Below are 14,143 nucleotides of genomic sequence, written 5' to 3' on the forward strand. Positions count from 1 at the left end.
TTGAAGGGTGTACTGAAGAGGTCCCTGCATTCCAGGCACAATATCAGCTCTATATGGAACTTCAGGCACAGCACTTTTCAGTTTCATAATAAGCCATAATAAGAAGGCTACCAAATGGTCAGCACTGTCACTGCTCATAAACTCTCCATTGCTAAGTAATTTTGCTGGCTTTGTGGAACACATGAAATCTGCCTTTGCAGATCCTCTGAATGCTGAGAAGGCAACCAGCATATTCTGCACCTGTGTTGGGAGGGAGCACTGTGGCTGACTACCCCACAGAATTCCAGATGTTGACACGAGATCTAGAGTGGAATGAGAATGTGCTCATAGACCAGTACCTGGAGTGGTTGTCAGAGGAGGTGCTGGATGAGGTGGCTCGGGCTGAGCATCCTACAGATCGCCAAGCTCTGATATTGTTCTGCCTACACATTGATGGTCACCTGCCTACACATTGATGGTAAGAAAAGGAGCAAGGACATGGTAGACCCATTGCGAGGGCAAGAAAGTGAAATCGTAACAGGTAATGTAGAGACAGCGGAACTACTCAATTCCTACTTTTCCTCAGTCTTCTCTTCTGAGGGAAACGGTGCTCAACATGGCAAAAACAGAACATATAATGAGGGTATGAAGTTCCAACTTAGGATCAGTGTAGGGGTAGTACATAGACACCTAGTTTCTTTAGATGAAACTAAGTCCTCAGGGCCAGATGAACTGCATCCAAGGGTTCTAGAAGAGCATGCGGATGTAATTTCTGAGCCTCTGGCTATTATTTTTGAGAATTCTTGGAGAACAGGAGAGGTGCCGGAAGATTGGAGGCGGGCGAATGTTGTCTCCATCTTCAAGAAGGGGGGAAAAATGATCCGGGTAATTACCGACCCGTCAGCTTGACATCTATCCCTGGAAAAGTTTTAGAACAAATAGTCAGTCCTGGAACATTTAGAAAGGATGGTTGTGATTACTAAGAGCCAGCATGGGTTAATCAAAAACAAGTCATGTCAGACTAACCTGATCTCTTTTTTTGAGAAAGTGACTACCTTGCTGGATCAGGGGAATGCTGTAGACATCGTTTATCTTGATTTCTGTAAGGCTTTTGATAATGTTCCACATACTATCCTTGTTGACAAGTTGGTAAAATGTGGTTTGGATCCTGTTACCGGTAGGTGGATCTGTAACTGGTTGACAGATCACACCTAAAGAGTGCCTGTGAATTGTTCCTCATCCTCTTGGAGGGGAGTGACAAGTGGAGTCCCTCAAGGATTTGACCTGGGCCCTGTTTTGTTCAACATCTTTATAAATGATTTGGATGAAGGAATAGAGGGAATACTTATTAAGTTTGCAGATGATACTAAATTGGGAGGGGTTGCAAATACAGTAGAAGACAAAAACAGGATACAGGATGACCTTGACCGGCTGGAAAACTGGGCTAAAACCAATAAAATGAATGTTAACAGTGATAAATGTAAAGTCCTGCATTTAGGTAGGAAAAATTCAATGCATAGTTATCAGATGGGGAAGACTTGTCTTAGCAGTAGTATGCGTGAAAAGGATCTAGGGGTCTTGGTGGATCATACGCTGAACATGAGTCAATAGTGTGATGTGGTGGCTAAAAAGGCAAACGCAATTTTGGGCTGTATCAACAGTATAGTGTCCAGATCACGTGAAGTGAAATTTACTCTGCTCTGGTAAGACTTCACCTGGAGTATTGTGTTCAGTTTTGGGCACCTCTTTTTAAGAAGGATATAGATAAGCTGGAATGGGTCCAAAGGACGGTGACAAAGATGGTGAGGGGTCTGGAGACCAAGTCCTATGAAGAAAGGTTGAAGGAGCTGGGCATGTTTAGCCTGGAGAGGAGACAGCCTGAGAGGTGATATGATCACCATCTTCAAGTACTTGAAGATATGATGGCTGTCATATAGAGGATGGTGTTTCCGTCTCAACATTAGGAAGAACTTCCTGACTGTTAGAGCAGTTCCTCAGTGGAACAGACTCCCTCAGGAGGTGGTGGGCTCTCCTTCCTTGGAGGTTTTAAAACAGAGGCTAGATGGCCATTTGACAGCAATGAAGATCCTGTGAATTTAGGGGGAGGTGTTTGTGAGTTTCCTGCATTGTGCAGGGGGTTGGACTAGATGACCCTTCCAACTCTATGATTCTATGATTCTATGTATGCAGTTTTCTTCCTGTTTGTTGTGAAGGGTAATTTATTTATTTATTTATCTTCAATTTATATCCTACCCATTCCAAAAGCAGACTCAAGAAAGAAGTGTGGTGCTAACTGAAATCTAGTTAGCACCACACTTCTTTCTTGAGTCTGCTTTTGGAATGGGTAGGATATAAATTGAAGATAAATAAATAAATAAACTAGATTTATAATAAATAACTAGATTTCAGTAATCTGAAAATCCTGATTTGCTTCAGGGGTTTTTTGCATTCTATGCTGAACAATCTTGTTTTCTTTCTCCAAAGGATTTTCTAATGGTGTGTCAGAGCACTCCATTAATTATAACAGTACCCCAGCAAAAAAGCAATACTAATAGCAGCAAATATTTTCAGTACCCATGACAGTTACATTCTGAACCGGGTATCTTGATTTCCCAGAATAGTTGCTATAACAACATATAAGTAACTTGTCACAGATGTTTTTACACCAATGGTTACCTTGATTTGGACACAGACTAATGATAGCAATCATTAGGAAGAAATTCAGTAACCAAAATATATTTTTAAAAGGAATGTGAATTTAAGATCTTGCATCATTCACCTGTGAAATTGCACTTTTTTTGTTTCTGTTTATTGAAATTCAAACCACTGCCTGGAATAATTAGCTGCACATTTGTCGTGTTTTATGTGGTTTATGCCAATTCAAAACATTTTTCTTTCTTGTTTTAAACTTGTCAATTGAAATATAGTGTATGTCATTTTTTTAGAATAAATTGATTTCTGACATGTAACATACTTCCTTGATAATAAGTTCTAGTAACTTCAGAAGTTCCAGCCTTGAAAGGACATAAACACACAGCGCAGTTAAGCTGCAGCTAATGCATTCAACTGTGCTATAGTAACCAGCTTCCCCCACTCCCCAAATGGGCATGTTGAATATAGACTGGCAATAGAGATACAACAGTGATTTTTAAAGCCTTACAAACACTTCTTACATCTGAATGAGCTTGAATACTGAATTCTGTTCTGCAAACAAAAGATGAATGGCTTTTTATATCTTACAAAACTAGAAAAATATGTTTGAAAGTCATTTTACTTCTACAAAAGAACTGGCTCTGGAGTTGCTGTGTATTTCACTATATGTTGGAAAAACAGAAATTGGGCATAATATGCTGGAAGCTGTTCCTTTTATAAATGCCACTGAAATGAATAAGATTCTTGTGCTTATAATTTTTCACATGAATTTGTTATTGGCTTGCTCTGACAGTCCTCAACTCCCAGAGTGTTCTGAAAGGGGGAGGGTTCCTTCAGCTAGCAGTGCTACCTTCATCAATTTCTTTGCAATTTTTTTCATGCAAATATTAAATAATTACTAATGTATGTAAATAATTTACAAAAATGTATCTTTAACTGACACAGAATAAATCAAACATAGACATCCCCAATTATTCTTATTGATCACACAAAGTTAATTTTGGCACTCTGTTAGCAATTTGGGGTGGCAGGGGTGTTGTAGAGCAGTCATTGCTAAGTCACAAGGATGGTTGTCAGTGTGCGTGGAAGTTCTGCAGGTATGAGTGCCTGATAAGTGCAGCCACCAGTAAAAGTTCTATGAAGACAAAAACTCCAACAAGCCAGTTGAAACAGTTGTATTTGGGGTAAGGCAAAGAGAGTAGTAATAGTCAGTCCAGGTAGTTAATACACAGTAAGTCCAGTCCATCCAAGTTAGCAGTACACAGTCACAGTCCAAGAGAGTAGTCTTACACATACCAAGTCATCATCATCATCAGTCAGTCCGACAGAGTAACAGCCTCTGATCACAAGTAGCTCTCCACACCTCTGCACGTCCTCCGTATTCATCAACCCACAGAGAATGAGAGTTAGGCTCTCTGTTGATATAGTGCAGCTAGCCAATCATGTTATCCAATTCTTAACTAGCTGCACATGATTCTCACATGCCTTTCATTAGCAGGTATAGTAGGAGTTACATAACAGTGCATCAGCACTTTTCCCCTTAAAGTGCCCAATGCTGTCACAAGGATGGTTAGCTTTTCCTCTAGAGGAGATGGATATCTCTCATATATGCAGAACTAATGAAAGGGATATTCAAAATAGATGTTTTCCTGACAGCAAAGTAAATTAACAAAGCATGGGTAGGACTGTTTTTCACAATTTATCACTCTCCAATCTAACTTCTAATGGAGACATACGGGGAGAGGTATTAATTGTGTGTGGGTGGAGGAGAGATATTGTCATTCTATAAAGCATGATGGATTCTAGCAAAAAGCACATTTCAGTCTGCCTTGAGAGCAAGGCCAGAGTACAGAATGGAATTCAGGACAAAAAGAATACAAGTGCAGAGGATGGTTTACAGAGCTTTTTTTTAGCAGGAACACACAGGAACACCTTTCCAGCTGGCTTAGAGTGTTGCCTAATATGCAAATGAGTTCCTGCTGGGCTTTTTCTGCAAAAAAACCCCTGACGGTTTATATGTCAAGATATACAGCACATGAACAGATCAAAATATTAAATTGTTTAATTTGCTTTGTACGTAGAAACAAAAGTTGGACTATATTCAAAGATTGTTGTTATTGTTGCTTTGAAAAGTTATGTGACTGCTTGGAGGAGCAAAACTGAGTAGTTAGTTAAAACAAAAAACAAGTAACGGTTTTGTATTTGTTTCTATGGACTAACATGGCTACTCTTATAGAACCAGTGTGCAACTATATTCCACAGAACAAGAACAAAACAATTAATTGCACTTTCTGGTACAAAACGTTGCCCATGATGAAAATGGAATTCACCTGCAACAGAAGTGTCAATCCCTGTCCTTTGGTTTATGAATGTAATGGTGGTCACAAAGAATCCCTTGTAGGATTTTGTTTTTCAGTGCAAGTTGATTTGTGTCTATGTGCATAGATGATAATCTTTGAGTAGGCCCAGATCTCTGAATGAGTTTGAATCTCAGTTCAGAAGTCCTTGCCATCAACTATCAGATTGTCAAAAGCAACTTGCACCTGAAACTGCCTCCCACTGAATCAGATCATTGATCTATTCAGATCAGTATTGTCTATTCTAACAGGCAGCATCTCTCCAAGGACTCAAAGAAAGATCTTTCATATTGTTTACCACCTGAATGGAGATGCCAAGGACTGAACCTATAACCCTCCACATGCAAAAAGTTGCTCCACCACTGAGCCACGTCTCCCCCCTACTCGTCCAGATCTTATTGCTGCTGTTCTTTTAACAAACCTATATTTTTAAAGTAAACTAAAATAATTTAAATTGTAATGAAACATGGTGACCGGTTTTACATGTACATCAAGCCTCTGGGGTTTTTTAAATAGGCACAGAACTCTCCAGCATCGTCTTCACTGGAAGCATCATGTTCACTGTAGAGGCCATCAAATTTTAACCCCCATTAAGTCTACCAAAAATATGGGTTTCAGATTGGATTTCAGCCAGAAAGAAGTTGGCTGGAAAAATTCCTTAGAGATTTTAACTTTATCTATGGCTTAGAGGTACAGCAGTCAACCTCCAGGTAGTAGCTGGAGATCTCCCACTATTACAGTGGATCTCCAGACAACAGAAATCAGTTCCTGCAGAAAATGGCCATGTTGGAAGGTAGACTTTGGAAAGCCTTTACTGAAAAAAGTTGAACTACTGCCAAGGCTTTTATTTAGAGCCTCAGTACCTCGTGTCTGGATTTGTGGCTTTTCTTTCCTCTCCCCTTCTCAGCCTAGGTTTGAATTCTGGCTCTTCATTATGAGCCTCAGCAAAAGAACTTGTGACCTAGACTCACCACTGAAGTCCCTCCCCACCCCAAACCCTGCCATCCTCAGGCTCCACCCCAAAATTCTCAGATATTTCCTAATCTGGAGTTGGCAACCCTGTTTGGAGGTGAAAAACTTTTATCAGAGAAGAAGAAGAGATTGTATTTATATCCCGCCCTTTACTTGGAGTCTCAGAGTAGATTACAATCTCCTTTCCCTTCCCCTCCCCACAACAGACATCCTGCGAGGTAGGTGGGGCTGAGACTCTTGAGCAAAACAGCCCTGAGAGAGTTATGACTGATCCAAGTGTCAGGCTTTCACCCAGCACTCAATAAACCTGCAACAGAAGTGTAGGTTCAATTTATTAAGATTTTCAGGTAAGCATAGCCTCAGTCAGGGTCTGAGTCAGATCTACTATACACAGATAAAACCAGCAGTAATATAGGTTTAGCAATAGGCATGGCAGCAATGATAAGCATCCCCCCCTCCCCTTTTACTTTCCCAAGCATGTCTTTGGAAGTTTGGTTTCATTTCCCATCCGACCAAGGTTGCACTTTTGATATAATGTGTTACGAAGCTCAAGGCCCTTACACATAACATCCTGGCCCATTAGCAGGTGTGCATGAGCAGAAGCGACGGGAAGGGAAAGAGGTATGCAGAGCAGCAGAAGATAACAGCATTTCAGGCAGGGCTGGCGCTAAGAGTTCTGCCGCTAGAGGCAGACCCCTGCGCCGAGTCCCCCTCCCAGCTCCCTCATTTTATGCATGCGCGCCACAATGACATCTCTATGTGATGTCATCATGACGCCGCTTTCCCCCTCCACTACACTCTTTGGAGGCTTCCTTGGAAGCCTCCAAAGACTGTAGTTTTTTAAAGGCACCCGGATCTAGCCCCGTTTGCACGCCGGGCTCCTCTCGGGAACCTGGCGAGCAAACGCCTGACCCTGTTCCACCTTTCTGTGGGGAGGCAAAGTGGGGCTGGATCTGGCCTTGTTTGCATGCCGGGCTCCTCTCAGGGAACCCGGCAAGCAAATGCCCACCCCTGCTCTGCCTCCCCATGGTGTGGGGAGGCAAAGCGGGGTCGGATTTGGCCGTGTTTACATGCCGAGCTCCTCTCCTAGAGGTGCCCCATAGCCCATGTGACACCCTAGGCGGCTGCCTACCTGGTCTACTCCCATATGCCAGCCCTGATTTCAGGCAAGGCACATAAGATACAGTAACCCTTTCATGGCAAGGCTCTTGACACCAAGGTCACTCCAGCAGCTGCATGTGGAAGACTGGGGAATCAAACCTGGTTCTCCAGATAAGAGGCTGCACACTTAACCACTACACAAAACTGGCTCCCAGCTTTGCTTGATGCATCAGTAACAGCTTCTTCTTGAAAGGCTGGTCTGGCCATACCCCATTGTAATGCATGTAATGGTCGGATCACATTCAGGTTAGAGTACTGCAATGGTCTCTACATGAGGTTAGTTTTGAAAACTGTACAGAAACATTTTTTAGTGTTGTGCGTGTGTGTGCTTGCATGCCTTGAAGTTATGTTGTCCTCCAAGCAACCCCTACTGGGGCCTGGACATTTTCCAGAGAGATGGCTTGAAACACCTGCTTCTGTGTCCCGGCCCTGGCATTCTTCCTTCCAAGTACCTGCCAAGATCAACCCTGCTTAGCTTCTAAAATCTGATGAGAACAGGCTTTTCTGGGCTATCCAGGTCAGGGAAAAACTGTCCAGAAACTTGACCTTGTACAGAATGTTGCAACAGGCCTATGTAAAGGGCAGGATACAGGAATCATTACTGTTGTGCTGGGAGATATGCAGTGACTGCTTTATTGGGCAAAATTCAAAGTGCTGGATCTTACCTTTAAGTTCTTAAGAATATTGATGACAGAGTACCTGAACATATAAAGCTGCCTTATATTGAATCAGAACCTTGGTCCATCAAAGTCAATATTGTCTACTTAGACTGGCAGTGGCTTTCCAGATTCTCAGGCTTTCACATCACCTCCTACCTTTAAAATGTTCTTAACATCTGGAGGTTCCGGTTTTGACGTGACGCAGGGCTGCCGTGCATTGCACTGCTCTGTAGTGACGGGAGCCAAACCGCCCGATTTCGGGGGTCTTTACGATTCAAAGACTCCAAGAAGACCCTGTCGTGGGGGCTTCTAAGGCTGGGGAGCGAGGTGAAGCAAAGAGACTTAGCTGGGGTAAGTCCTGGTTGGGTTTCTGAGACTTCCAATTCCCTGTAGCCCGAGACGAGTGGACGCCATTGCAGTGGACTACCCACGTTACCGGAGAAGGTGAGGAGAAGGCAGCAGCGAAAGCAACACAAGTTATATAGAGTGTCCATATAAGATAGAAGATTGTAAAGCCTAGAGTGGGACTAGCTGGCAAAATAAACAAATAAGCAAAGGTGAAGACAAACTGAGAGATAAGAAATGGAAAGCAAGAGACCAAGAGTGAGGAGAGAGGTGTGGCGAGAGGAGGAATGGCTTGCAGTGGAGACATGTGAGTGGAGTGCTGACGGGGAGAAAGCAAGAAGAAAAACGGACACATAAACTTTTGGGAGTAAAAAGAGGGATTAGGAGAGAAATTGAACTCCTCTCCAGATTCAGTGTGAAAGATAGAGGGCTTTACATGCTGTTTGGGAACTTTGAATATAAAGTTCCTGTGTAACAAAGCACAGAGTTCAGCATGGAAAACCAGCCAGGCATACTAACCGAATCTTAAAGGTACAGAGCAATTTTTGGGAGAGATGGTCTGCATGGAACTTGAGGTGTTGTGTTGGTGATTAGGTGCCGACATTGAGTGATGGAGTGATAGAGCAGCGGAGAAGAGAAAGAAAAGAAGATAAGAAGATAGGAAGACAAGATTGGAAGACAAGAAGACAGGAAGATAAGAAAAGAAGGAGAGAAAATATAAAAGGACATTGGTTGGAGAGACTGAAGTCTTTGAACGTATGTGAACAGGAAGGAGTGGGTGTATGTGTAAGAGTGAAAGGTGAGGGGGGAAGGAAAGTGGAGAAAAAATTATTATACTTATGTACAAAATTAATTGCGTGAGAGGTGTGCATGAATAAAGAGGTGCGAGAGGTGCGAATGTGTGAGAGTGCAAAAAGAGGGAAAGTGTGGTTGTGAGAGAAGTGTGTGAGTGCAGAGACTGCTGAGAGGTGAGGAAGTGTGGAAGTGGGAAAGCTGAAGGAATCTATTTATCAATTAATTGTTATTAGTTAATGAAGCGTGCTTGCCTGATGTAATAAGGTATGTGGATAAGGAAAAGGTGTCTGGAAAAGGAAAAACTAAGGGAAGAGGAAGAAAAAAAAAATCCTTCCCCGATTATCAATATTAATAGGTCATTGGTCTCTAGGATAAAATATAAAATTTAAAGTAATGATTATGTCAGCTAAGTTAGCACCCTCACCAGAGGTCCCAAAGTTAGTGGGGGCCCCAATATTTCAGGATGTCATCAAAGAACTGCAAAATAATATGCAGATTTATTTCAGGACAATATTGAACCAGGTACAGGCTAATCTAATAGACCAGATTGGGAGGCTGAACTCAAAAGCAGACAGGTTACAGATACAAATAACAGAAACTGAAGAAGACATTCAGGGCTTAACCCAATATGTAGAATCCTTCGATATTAAAATGAAGGCTGCTAAGCAAGGACTGGAGGTTATTGAGGCAGCTCAAGTGAGAGAAGAAGAAAGGTTAATTAGACCTGAGTTGGAACAGGCAGTTTATAAATTGAGACCTCAAGATGTTTTAGAACAGAAACAAAAAGATGTATTACAAATATCAGATGAAGCACCAATAGCAGAAATGGAAACAGACCCCGCGGATATAGAGTCCTTGGATGTAAAGAAGGAAATAGATGAGCTACATAGGGCCAACTTAACCTACAGCGGAAAATATTTGTTACAGAGGGAAGTCCACAGTAGCTCTAATAGAAGATTGTTTATGGAGTTAAGTTGGAAAGTGTCAATTGATCAACCATTAAAAATTACTGAACAAAAAATCAAGATTTTAAGAGAAACTCCGTGGCTGGTGAGGAAGAAAAGACTAAAATCAATCTTAGTCTATATAGATGGTTTCAAGCCTCCAAAGGAACAAAAGGGGGGAAAGAGAGAGAGAAAGGGAGAGACACTCTGTCAGATATGTTGAAAACAGAATAGAACTAATATGAAGTGTAGAATTGGCCACCGTTTAATGATTAGATGTCTAAATAATGGAATGTGGATGTAGATTACTGTAAAACTATGTAAGGAGGAGGGAAGAAGGCGTTAAAAGAGGGCAAAACAAGAAGGGTAAAACATGAAAGTGAGAAAGTTGCTTATAGATAGTGGTTATAGAGAGTAACTGCTTATCTCATCTTCATTGTATATTATTATTTGTTTTTTTTCCTAAGCTTCTGCTTTGTTTATATTATACATTATAAGGAATTTTGCAAATAAAAATCTTGAAAGTGAAAAAAATGTTCTTACCATCTGTTCTACCTGGAAAACAGTTTATGATACTTGTTTTAAGGTGCTAAATGTTTAATGCTGTTTTTGTGTTAAGACAAAGTTTTTAATGCTAGGTCCTCAGCAGTTTGTTTTATGCTGTTTTATGTGTTTATCAGGGGTCATTTCATAGAAAAAAGGTGCTGGACCTCATTAGCACAACTCATTTGCATAACTTATTTGCATATGCTACACACCCCTGACATCACTGAAAGGTGTACTAAATTATATCAGCTCAGCATCTACCTTAAAGTGCTTCTTGAATTATAATTGTTATAATAAAACCTTACTCCCATATTACTTTTAAAATTACTTTCTCCTATGTGGCCACAGTGGCGTGATGAAGAAAGAAAAAGCACAACACAATTTAAAGGTCCTGGGGCTCCACTCCTGTGAGCTCCTTCCCAAAATGAGGCCTGGTGTTCATGTTTTATTTTATAAAGTGCCTCAAGGTGGCATAGGCATTTTATAAATAATTAAATAGATATATATGATTGGGTCCTTGAATATATAATATGGAATTCCCTTTCACTACCAAAACCACTAAACATTTAAAAATGCAGTCTAGCCTACTTACTGTTCAGTGCCTTGATGATATGTAAGCAGGCTCAGACAACAGCCACTGCATGCTACCAGTTTTTAATAACACATGTTCTATCCTTTTCACTGAACATATGAGAGCCAGTTTGGTTTAGTGGTTAAGTGTGCAGACTCTTATCTGGGAGAACCGAGTTTGATCCCCCTCTCCTCCACTTGCAGCTGTTGGAATGGCCTTGGGTCAGTCATAGCTCTTACAAGAGTTGTCCTTGAAAGTGCAGCTTCTAGGAGAGCCCTCTCAGCCCCACCCACCTCAGAGGTTGTCTGTTGTGGGGGGAGAAGATATAGGAGATTGTAAGTCACTATGAGTCTCTGATTCAGAGAGAAGGGCGGTATAAATCTGCAGTCTTCTTCTTCACCAACAACATGACATTATACCAATAAAACAACATTAAAATGGTAATATTATTATGTTTTATCAAAAGAATTATTAATACTCTCATCTGAGAAAATTAATTTATGCATTCATAATATAGCAACCCGCATCATACAAGTAATTACTTAGGGTCTCTGGGAATGATCCACCAGAGCAAAGCTACACAAGTGAAGGGATAATGTGTTGCCAGGAGAGATTCCTTTGTTACTATAGCAACAACCTAAACAGAGCAGTGTAGGCTGGCACGATCTGTAGCAACATGCTTGTAACCCTCCCTTCCTCTTGAAGATAATGGAGATTCTAGTGTCCAGTAATTCTTCAGGATTTTGCTGAAGTTTTCTGTTTTGTACTTGCTCAGAAAATGAACTATGATAATGGCTCCAACCATTCAAGGCTAATGACAATAGTAATGAATAAATGGAATCAGAAATGGGAGAATCAACTACACTGGACATTCAAAATAGAGCAAGAAAGCAGAACACAAGCCCCTGAAGGAATAAATAATGCAATGTAGAGCGGTTATCACTTTGTAAACTATTTTAACCCACAGGTTCACACTTAGATTTATCATGTTACCATCCCTTCTCTCATTTTAATACTATGGGAACAGTATGATGGAAAAATGGGAAGACAACTACATATCAGTTTGTGACAGAACATTACTACCGAGCATCACAGTGATCTTTTTCATGGTCTCTGTGCAGTTCCACACATGGGTACTGTGCTCAAGCATGAACCTGACCTTGGAGAACTCCAAAAGCTAGCCTCTGGATTTTGGCACGCTTTCTTCCTTGTTCTGGGTAGCAGCATTAACTGCATGCCTGTGGTGGGGAGAAAGTGCCCTGCAACTCAGTTTCTTCTTGACCATCACTCTGATTGGACCTACCTCATTGTGTTCCTCTCCTCAGCTGCCTCTTCATTCTCATTCTTTCACTTTCTTCCCCAAATTGTCTCTGGTATCATTATTATTATTAGTCACAACTTGTGTTCCTTTTAAAAAAGAAAAAAAGAGAGTTTGTTTGTCATTTGCTTCATTTCCAATCCCCTTTCTTTAAACCCTTTCCCCTCCCCCAACCTCCTACTCTGAGGATACACATGGAAGGGAAGACTGCTTTCAAAAAGTGCCATAATTGTAGTGCCAAGACACCATCCACTGACAGCCACTCGTATTGTTTGTTTTGCCTTGGTGAGTCTCACAAGGTTGATTCCTGCACCCACTGCAGTAACTTCATTAAGCAGGCACAAAAAAACAGGGCCATGAGACTGAGAAGCCATCTTGTGCAGACTTTGCACAATCCAGCAACATCTTACTCCTTGGTCCCCAGAACCTCGCTGCCTCCCGTATCTCAGAGGGGAGATTCAGCTCAGTCAGTAGCTTTGTTGGCTTCAACAGCAAAAAAGCATAAGTTTGACAAAACTTCAAAATTATCCTTGGATTTGTCCTCTGAACCTAAACAACTCGAGAAGTTGGACTCCAGATCTCTCTCCCCTGCAGAGCACTTACCTCAATGCTATAGGTGACACTATTATTCCCAGTCACCTTTCTACAACCCATATACATCTTATGATTGATCTTGAGGATATGAATCACACCACTATCAGTGAGTCTTTCCAACTTCAACTGTTATGGCCTCTCATCACCATGATGTCTTGACTGCCTCTTCAGCTCCAGTACTCACACCAATCACTGCATTTGTTCAATCGGCTCCATCAGTTCCTTTGTCCTTCCGGGGTGAACTTCACATGCATCACCCTGATCCCTCAGAACCATCAGAAGCTGAACTCAACCCTGATGAGCTGGGTTCAGATCACAATGACCCTGCCCAAAATGACAATGCCCCTGTGTCTCCAGATTCTGACATTGTGTGCCCCTGTGCCCTATCTCCCTCAGAGGGTTCCAAGTCCTATCTTGACTTGCTTTCCCACATGGGAGAAGCTCTCAATATTCAGCTTACCAGTTGTAGTGTATCGGACTCAGCGCAAGCGCCGCGCGACCCGAGCCACCCTCGGGTCGCCGTGCGCAGCGCGGGAAAAGCCACCGCCAATCCTGACCAAGGGCGGGAAGTTTAACTGGCCAGGATTGGGCTGGCCAGCGAAGGGGATGTTCCGGGATGCATGTATATATTAGCGGACCCGGCCGCGTGTTCCTTGATCTTGTGATGTACCAGCCAATAAAGACCTATGCCTTCACCACGTCTCGTCTCCCAGTACATTACACTGGCGACGAGGATGGGATCGAGATAGGTCCGGCCGCCCCGAGGGGAACCTGACCGGGCCGGAGACGAGGAAGGCGTGAGACCGCAGGATCGCACAGCCCGCCGCCACCATGGCGAACTCTACGGTAACGACGGGCCATCTTGCGGAATTCAACCCGGAGCACCCCGAGAGATGGGAGACCTACACAGAAAGGGTCGAGTGCTACCTGCGGGCGAACCTGATCGAAGATGACGACAGGAAGAGAGACGTCCTGCTGAGCGTCTGTGGAGAAGAAACTTTCGAGATCGCACGAGGCCTCTCCGCTCCAGCTAAGCTGACCGAGAGGACCTACCGGGAAGTCGTGAGACTCCTCACGGGCCACTTTTCGCCCCAACCGTCCATCGTCGCCCGCCGATTCCTCTTCCACAAGAGGGACCAAAAGTCGGGGGAGACAGCGGCAGTCTACCTGGCGGCCCTTCGGCAGATCGCCGGGAACTGCAATTTTGACAAAAGGGACGAAGCCCTGAGGGACCGTTTCGTCTGGGGCCT

Source organism: Heteronotia binoei, chromosome 8 (assembly GCF_032191835.1).
Source record: "Heteronotia binoei isolate CCM8104 ecotype False Entrance Well chromosome 8, APGP_CSIRO_Hbin_v1, whole genome shotgun sequence".
NCBI classification, from domain to species: domain Eukaryota; kingdom Metazoa; phylum Chordata; class Lepidosauria; order Squamata; family Gekkonidae; genus Heteronotia; species Heteronotia binoei.